Below are 9,824 nucleotides of genomic sequence, written 5' to 3'. Positions count from 1 at the left end.
CTCTGGCTTTCTGTCTGCAACTAGCCTCGCCTTTGCTGAACTTTCCTGGACATGTGGCCATGCTGTCAGGGTATGGGAAAAGACAGAGGTTCCCAGAGGAAAACTTATGCTCCCAAATTGCATTAACACAGGTATATTTTTTTAAGAGGTGGGGGCTTGCTTCCCTAGACCCTGGCAAGATGTCTGGCTTGTGTGTGAAGCAAGCAGGGGGAAGGAGGCTTGAACAGCTGCCAGGCACAGCACAGCAGGGCTTGCCGTCTCCTTGCATGGCTGTAAAGGGAGTCCAGCACCACTCAGTTTGAAGGGTAGGACTGGTGACCTTGGCTTCCTTCTAAAACAAAAAAGCCAAGGTGCCAGACTGGGGAGGGCAGAGCAGCAGGCCCTTGGTGACAGCAAGATCTTACCTACCTCTGGGTGTCATTAACATATGGCTATACACTCTTCTCCTCCCATGAGGCCATAAATCTTTATGCAGTTGCCAGAGTCTCTTATTGCTCTTGGTTTACTCATAGCAAAGTATAAATTTGCTTTGAATTGGTGGGTTTGGTTTAATTTCTCAGGAGTTTGTTTCCTGAGGAGAAAAAGCATGAACTTATAACTCTGCTAGTTAGAAGTACACAGGCTATTTAATTTACTGCAGTTGCAATACCATATTTTTAACAATTAGCCCCCACTAATTAGTTAATTACTCCATCACTAGTGTAGCTATGAATAGATGTTAAGTTCTATTGCTGAGCATGATGACAGAATTAAACCCACGTGCAATGAGATAACACTCCCTAGAGACTCTCCCATGCTCCCCACAGTTGTTACTACAGAAAAGATGCAAAACCAATGCCAGCCCTTTCCAAAGTATTTTACATCATAACCTCATTTTAAAATTATGCCCCTTAAAGAGCCTCGATGACACCCACTGGTGACCCACAGCAAGCAGTGCAGACATGGACATTGGTGTTGCTTGGACATGCCAGGACAGGATGGTGTCTTCAGCAACCCCCCAGCCCAGCTGTGGATGTTCATCTCTGCACAGCTCTTCTATCATTGCAGGATCAGCTCTTGGAAGTCCCTTTGCATATCTTGGGTGTGTGCTTGTGGAGGGAGCACTGCATCCTTGGAAGACGACACAACATACCAGGCTGGTGGTTCCCATGAATCAGAAACTGATGCAAACAGCTACAGGTGTAAGTCCTATGTATCCATAATCAGATGAACATGTATCCATGCACTATCATGTTTTTACTTCAGAGCCATGGGATGTTGATATAAAAAGTGTGCCTTTCATATGATAGTATACAAGTATTTTCAAAAGACTGGGAGGAGAAAGTCCCTTTGTCTGCTGAAATCTGTACATGGTGCAGGTGAGACTCTAAATCCCAAGACCCAGAGAACAGAAGATACAGGGCAGTTTTACTTCTCTGCCAATAAGCAGCTTTGACCTGCCCAGTAGGAAGGAGAACCAGCATAGCTACAGGTGCCCTGAATCAAGCTTCCCTATCAGACTCCATGTTGGTATCCATGGAGGCCCAGCAGGACCCAGGAATGATCCTGCCATGTCTCTAGGAGAGGTGGGCACCAGCAGTCCCCAGACTGCAGCCTTTGCAGCTACAATGGTAATGGTCTGCACCCCTGTAGCTTTAGGGGAACTAGAGCCCTGCAGACATGTGGCGTTTGAAACATTAATGCACACCAGCCACATACCACACACAGGCACCGTGGCTGTTTCATGAGTACTCACTCTTTGTACCACCCTTATTTAATGGCCTGTGCATATGTGTACTAGAAGGACTATAAAGGGCAGAAATATAAAGCTCTGTGGACTAAACCATGTTTTGCAAATCAGAGGACGTGGAAAGAATTTGAATAGCTCAGTTTCACCATCTTCCTGTTGAAATGGTGGTGAATGCTGAATCATTTCAAGCAGAGAAGAAATAATTCCATTATTACAGAAATTTAATCTGGCCATGGTAGCATGGTGTCACTGAATATCACAAATTTAGATGGAGTAACACATTTAAATGGCATTTTACTATAGACGTCCATATGTAAATTAACCCACATAACCGATACTACATGTATCTTCAAGTCTGGAGCTATTTAAATAATACATAACGATAGCTGATGCAGAATCATTCTAAGTTGATTTACCTGTTTCTTACCTTCTTTTGAAATTCTAATTACATTATGACAGAAAACCCCATGCTATGATACACAATAGAAGGCCTTGAAGACCAAAAATAATAACACTAACATAATGTAGATTGATAATCAGAAGAAAACAAAGCCAACAGTACTGGATTTTAACCATAAATGCTGAAAAAATAATTAAGGTTACATATGATCTATCATCATGATAATGAAGGCAGCAGTTACGTAAAGCAATGTGTTTTTTTCAGACCTCCCTCCTGGATATTTCAACTCAACCAACCAACCAACCAAACCCCAATAAAATAAAACAAACAAACAAAACCACAACAGGCAAACAAACAAAAAGTGTACAGCTTTCACATTTCTAAGAAAATCTTGAAAGTTTTATGTGAATGCAGGATCAGAGAGTAAATGCAATGAATCCCCTCTTTTTATAAGTGCAAGCATTAGAAGTTTGGTCTTCTGGTTTCTTAAGCCTGTCCTGTATTGATTAACTTTCACTCGACTGAAAGCAGGGAAACTTATCTGTGGAGCACATAACTCCACTGTGTGAGTAAGGGTAGTAGAATTTGGCCTGAATTAATCAGACAAATAACCATAATTATGTTAACTAGGTGCCTAAGGCATTACCTTAGTGTGCACAAAACTCTGAGGGATGTTGAGCTCTTGATGAACCAGCTACTCTTATTGAGCCAGGATGCTCACTGATGCTAAGGATTAATTCCTCTCTTGGTGGATAAACTGCAGGAAAACACTGAAATCAAACATCCAGAAGATTAGAATATATGGAGACACCTCAGCATTAACAAATAGCATTTAGCACTAGGTGGTGCTCTTTTCTCTACTAAATCACTATTCAGTTGTTGTGAGGGAAATGTGGAGTTTTTTCATGACACTGCCCCATTTTTTGCAGTAGGACTTCACTCAAAGAACACAAAACTCAAAAGCAAAAGCATAAAGCAAATAAGAATCCTTTATTGTGTTGATTAGTCATCATCCATAAGCCTAGAGACATAAATAAGGTCACGCAGTACATTTCTGTGAGTGCTCACTGCTGTTGCTCCGGGTCCCTTTTTTGCCAGTACTATTTGCAGCGTCCCAGCAGTAAGAGATTTCTTGCTTCCCGAAAAAGATTTTCTCGGATATGTACATAGATCACTTCAATGAAATTTATTCATGCGATCCTCTCTGTTCCCTTTACTTTTGTATTCTCAGTCACAACCTGTGTCCCACCATAAGTCATGCTTCATTCATTCCTTTCATATATTTCTGTTCTTTATCTATGTGCTCTGTGGCTATTAGTTAGCCAGGGATACACACACATACATAGGAATTTACTTTAAGTCTTTTCCCTGGAGTCAGTATATCACATATTATATGTCTTTCTCATTCCTGTTATTTTTCTACAAACGTCCTCAGATTAATCAAGGTTTTGATTAGCAGAGCCTCATAAGAATATCTGCTAAGATCTACATTTTCCTTGAAAAGCCAGATAATGGGAAAATAACATCAATAGTTACAAAAAGGTCTAGAAGAATCTTCTAATACAGAATGACTCGGTGATAACAAGTGGTAAATTAAATTAGGGCACAAAAACAGAAGAGAAAATGGTCTTTTATTTTACAGGGTAAACAAAACAAAAAAAATGTCATTATTACCATATAGGAAGAAGATGTAGAGGGTAGATAACAAATGTCAGCTCAGTGCCAGTCAAACAGACAAACATAACTCAAGACTTGCAAAAGAACTAGGAAAAGCTGAGCACATCCTTGTGCTAGGGGAAGAATACATGGTACAGCATAATCTTGAGTGTAGCTCCAGTCCAGTCTTCTGATTTTAGGCTGGAGGTATCAGAGCTGGAAGAGTCCAGAGAAAGGCAGTAGAGGTACTCAAGAGGATTAATCAAATGGAGTTAGTCTTCAGCTGGAAAAAGAGACAGCTGCAAAGTCATGGCTAGTTTGACATCCACTCTTCCTTTCAGTGTCACCCCTGAATATATGTTTTCATGTGCTTTTTGGAGAGTGAGCCCCTTTGATGCTATCCCAAACAATTATCAAACTCATACTGTATTAACATAATTTTTTTTCTTCCCCCATCTGTATTTTCCTGAGCCTCAGTGAATGGTTTGTTAAAGCCAGTTCTTTATAACTCCTTTCCAACTCCACCATGCTGTTTGCCAGCCTCTTTGGTGAGAGCAGCACCACCTAGGGCTTACCTCATCAGAACATTAAGAAATGTTCTGCAGGTGCTATTGCTGCCCATGATGGCACTGGGGTAGCTGCATGGGTGCTGGCCATGTGCCCTGGTTGAGCCACAGGTTTTGAAGACCCTAGCAGAGTCTTCAAGGTCCCCCATATTCCCCGCAAAACATTGACTGAGACAGGGCAGGCAGATCCAGAGAGCAAAGCCTGGGGAGTGACAACAGGAGATGCTGTTTAGGAAGAGCACGTGTACCTGGCCTCTTCCTCTGGTCAGTCTCCTAAGTTCACAGACATTGGTACAGCCTGTTCCTTTTATTATCTGTTAATAGAGGCATTGTTCACAAATCTTGTCTAATCCCTTTTTATGCCTGCTAATAGCCTGCTTTCCCAACCTCCTGTGGCAATGAATTCCGGAAGTTCATTACCCACTGTGCAAAGAAGTGCTCTTTCATTTCAGGAGCAACTGTATGCTTCCTGTCCATATATATAAATTTAAATAAGATTCAGCCTGTCACTGTGGTATCATCTTTTAGCCTAAGTATTTCCAAGTGATATGAACAGAGTAAGTGGTACAAAAACGAATTCAAATAAATATTAAAGAAAGCAAGGCTCAATCTGTTGCATTTTTCCAGGGGAAGGTGAGAAATGGTTGCTTAACTATGGCTACTACCTGGATAAGTGAACACTTCTTCTCCACCTTCATGTAGACAAGCCCAGAGATGGAAGTACTAGTTTTCTTGTGGGAAGGGGAGGTGACATTGCAGCCTGCTGCAGAGCTTGGGACTGCAGCCCTGGCTGCTGCTGCCATGGTACAGCACGTGATCCTTCTGCAAACCTTGTTTGGGAACTTCTGCTTCTCAGTTCTCCCAGCTTGTTATATCACCATTTCAACTAACCATCATTTTTCATGAGTCTGTGTGACAGTGCCAAGCCAGGCTGCACACACACAGAGTGTAAAGCAACCTGTGCCACGTTTAATCTACAGCTGTCATCCCTTAATTTATAAATTCCATGATGCTATCAAAATACAGACTCTCAGTTTTGTCTTGCAAGACCTATTCTTTACCCGCCCAGCCCTCTGTTGTTCAGATGACTCTCCACCCACTTGCTCTTCCCCAAGCTCCCTTGCTGTCTGTGGCTTGTGGTCCAAGTATTGTCTAGATAATTAGTCATGTCTTCACCCACCTTCCATCCTTATTTTTTTGTTATTACTATTTATTGTTTTAATCGCGGTAATGCCTAAGGATGCCAGTTAGGAAATCGGACTTCATTGTAAAAAATTGTACAACAAGCTCTAAGCCAAAGAACTCATACCTACCTGGGTCTTAGGCACACCATGTCTAGTGAATATGTAGAGAAGTGGGAGGAAGCCTGGGAGAACAGCACAGGAAAATAAGGTGTTTACACAGAATAATCAAAGAAACGGTCAGCAACTAACCTCTGCTAGTAGTCATTAGCAGGCTCTGTAAGGAAACAGAAAATTTCCTGGCCTCATTGGAATTAATTTCATCTGGGTATCTTACCAGAGATGGGGAACTTAATATTGATTTAATCTGAAATGTGCTAGGGTTTTGATGCTTGTCATGTAAATATGTAAAGTATTTTTTTTCTCTCCTATGTAAGGCAGATTGGCAAGGCTGCCCAGAGGAGGCTGCCTTGCAACTGTTAATGCTGTCTGCGCTCACCACACACATACAGAACTCCTATCATTCAGTACCTTACATGAGGCTGAACCAAAAACTGAAATCATGGTGGTGATGGGGGAAGTGGGAAGGACAGGGGAAGGATGAGGATACTATTGGGAGGGACATTATGAAAAATCCATCGTGTTGGGTAATTGTATCCTTAGGGCAAAATTTGTGTTGTGCAACTGTGACACGTTCAAGTCTGAACAGCTGGTTTGGGTGAGAGGCAGCAGAAATTAATTTCCCGTGCAGCTTTTGTATTAATAATTCACCTCATTAAGGTGTGGTCTAATAGTGTTTGCTCAGGCACAAGAGTCAGCCCTAATACAGTTTTTGACAACCATTTCTTCTACAGGTATCTGTGACTCACGTGTCCCTCTTGCCTCGATTTCTCCATACAAGCTTCGGTTAAGATCTGTAAAACAGGTGGCTACTACTCAGTTACTTCAGAGATATTTTGTAGTCCTTTGCAATAACATGAAGAAAGCATAAAACTCAGCCATCCTGATCATGTTGGATTTATTTCAAGGCAGTATTGAATCAGGGCCAAGAATCAGGTTGAAGGACAAGATTCTGACCCACAGGATTAAGTTCCTTGCAAAAAACTACAGGACGTGGCTAATCTCAGGAGATATTTAACAACCCAAAGACCCAGTAAGGTCTTGTCCTGCTAAGACTTGAGCTATTTTCTTCTTCATACTCTACTGAATAGTGTTATCATAAATTATTATACTAAATAACATTATTGTAAAGGCTACTTTCTTTTGGGTTTTTTCTCCTCATCTCCATTATTCAGATTCTTCCTTTAATACCTGAAGAGACTTCCAGTTGCCAGGGTGCATTTGGAAGATTTTACTGCAAAGCAGCTGATCTCAACTTTCAGTTAACCAACAAATTCCTAAAACACAGTGACATAAAAGGGATGTTAATCCTTGGTGAAATCCACTGATTTGAGTCATGAGTCTGATTAAGATCACATAGGGGAAGTTTTCTCCAGAGACGTGGTTTAGCCCTGTTCTTTTTCATGTGTTTTCTTCTAGTCTAGCAGTGTTTATTCAGTGGGGATTTAATGTATATGTGTGTTACATGGCATATAATACAATGCATATATTCATATCAGAATATTTACCCTGATATGACCATATTAATGCAGATAGCAGTTACAGTAGTACAAACTACAGCCGTCCTTGGGCCCAGAAGAAAGATAAATAAATCTATGGGTATAAGCACATTTTTGTCCTATAACACAACCACTCTGGGGTGCCAGGAGCAGAAGAAAATGGTACTGCTTTGTTAACAATGATATAGTAAACACAGTAAAATTTTCAGGAGTAAAAAGCATTGGTACAAAACGAAATTTTCTCTTTCTTCACCAAGTGTAATAGTGTAGCTAGCAGCTGTATTCACATTGAATCCTCTGCTCAGCTCCAGATATGACCCCTTTATTGTGTGTTTCTTCTCATTATATTTTCTCCTCTACAGTTCATTCATTTTCTGGAAGGTACTGGAAAAAAACCACCTCCTTTCTTCTCACTTCAGAGGTGTCTGATGCTACTTTTCCTTTTGTGCTGATCAGCTCCAGAAACAATCCTGCAGAGCCATTGCTTGGCTTTGACTCCAGAGATCCCTCTTCCTTTTCCATGCTGTGCTTTCTGGTTTCTCTGCCTTCTTCTCTCCACACACATCTGTACTAAACCAGTCTGTTTCCTTTCCCTATCTAGTGTTATTCTGATTACATAAACATCACCTTATACTCCTTTTTTCCTTCTCAACTTTGAGGTTACTCCCCCCCATATTGTCATGAGCCAAGTGATGATTTCCTTCAGTAACTTGCTTTCTTTTCCACAGTTATTGGAAGCAGAGGCTCCCCTGTTGCACATTTCAGCCTGCTGGTTTAGAGTAGCTTAACACTTCTCTTTCCTCATTGTTATTTAATCAAAAGTCTCAGTGAGTGGTGGAAAGAAAATGGAAAGCATTTGAAATGTCTTTTTAGGCTTGACTGCTTTTCAAGACCTGCAGTTTGAAATGAGAAGCCAGACAGAGAAGAAAAAAACTGCTTCTAGAAAGTTGCTTAAAAATCAAGATGTAACAGCTTTTAGTTTTGTTCACAGTGAAGATCTTCTAAAAGATATTGGAAACTCCTGAGTTTCTTGTAAGCTTAAGGCATCATACAGAAAATGCAAACAGAAGTTTCACTGCCAAGTAGAAACCTGGAAGCACTGTATATATTAATGTTTCTTAGATAAAATGGAGTGATTGTTGCTGAAGCATGAATGTTGCTGACTTAATTTCCATAGGCAACAGCTCATGAAACCCAGTTGCATAGGAGTCTAGTTACCTTTTCTGTGTCAGAAGATACTGGAATACAAGGAGTTATCAAGTCACAGAGTTCATAGGACAGACATGGACAAGCAAAAAGCTATAGAGAAAATCTGTGGTCACTTATATGAGCCAAAATATCTAAATTTTTCAAACTATCATGTGAATGAATATGATATAAATTTTTCCTCATTTTAATGTATATGTTATATTATATTTGCATATACATTTAGGCTTCACAGTGTGTCATTTCAGAAATCACTGAATAAATTGTGGCTTGGCTAAAAAGAGTTTATTTAATATATACATTCAAGAAAACAGTGGTCACTAATGAGATGGTATTCTAGCTGATTATGTTGTGTGTGCGATTTCGATGAAACATCATGAACTATGCAGACAATGAGATTTAGTGACATTCAGAACAAGACATCAATATTGTTCTTTCATAGCATTTGAATATTTCATGTTCCACTGTCTGTATCTGAAAGAATATCTGCCTCCCATAATGGTGGGCAGGTGCCCAGGTCAGGTGCTTAACTTGTCAAAACCTCATAATTTTCTTTGAAGCCTTCTAGAAGTCGTGGAACAATTAGTTTATTTGACACAGATTAATAAAAAATTAGTGATTAATATATTATTGCCCATCTTAATGAAACAATGTCACCTCCATTACTCAAAAGAATCTCTTCTCCCAACTAAATGATATATTTAAGAGGTCAAAGAAGTAAGCAACTAACAAGTGAAATCTTTGACTAAATTGGCTTATTTAGCACTGGTAAACTATCACAGTTAAAAAAAATGAAGTGAGGTGTCTTTTATTTTAAGTGGTCTATTTTAATTAGATATTTCAAAACCAACTGCTACGGCATAGCCACAGCCAACACAACTTGTCTGCAAACATACACAGGTCAAAGCACAGGGCTCTGACTCTGGAGTGGAGTCCACTTGGCTCTCTCAGGTTGTGTACAGCTCAGTGATTTTAGGCAGCTTCTGATGCTTAAAGGAACTCCATGGGCAGCTTCACCATCTGTGCAGTGTGTGCGTGTGTGTGTCAGTCAGAGCACTCACCCTTCCAAACACAGGTTTTTGTTTGGTTGCCCAGTGAATGAAGCTCATGGTGCTGAGTCATATGGCAGGGGAATGGAGGCGGTGAAAGTGTAACAGCAGTCATCAGGGACAGCTGCCAGGGAGGGATGTTCTTAGCAGTCCTCTTCTAAGCACAGAGCAGGGACCAGAGCTGTGAACTCCCTCCCTGCTTCCCTGCCTTGCTGTTTGTCCCCTCTCTGTGAACATCTGCAGTTGATCAGGAGGTGACCAGAGGTGGTTGTTACCTTGTGGTGTTGGAGCCACAGGAGAGACAGGATGCTCTTCTGCAGGCCCTACCTGTAGATGTGCTGACTGAGGAGTATGAGCAGAGGGGACCTTTTGAAAAACGTCATTCATTAGCTGGGAGATTGCCCAAATCTGCAACTGT

This window comes from Pipra filicauda, unplaced genomic scaffold (genome assembly GCF_003945595.2).
Source record: "Pipra filicauda isolate LSUMZ 115617 unplaced genomic scaffold, ASM394559v2 scaffold167_size3244652_pilon, whole genome shotgun sequence".
Lineage (NCBI taxonomy): Eukaryota > Metazoa > Chordata > Aves > Passeriformes > Pipridae > Pipra > Pipra filicauda.
This window is presented reverse-complemented; position numbering follows the sequence as displayed.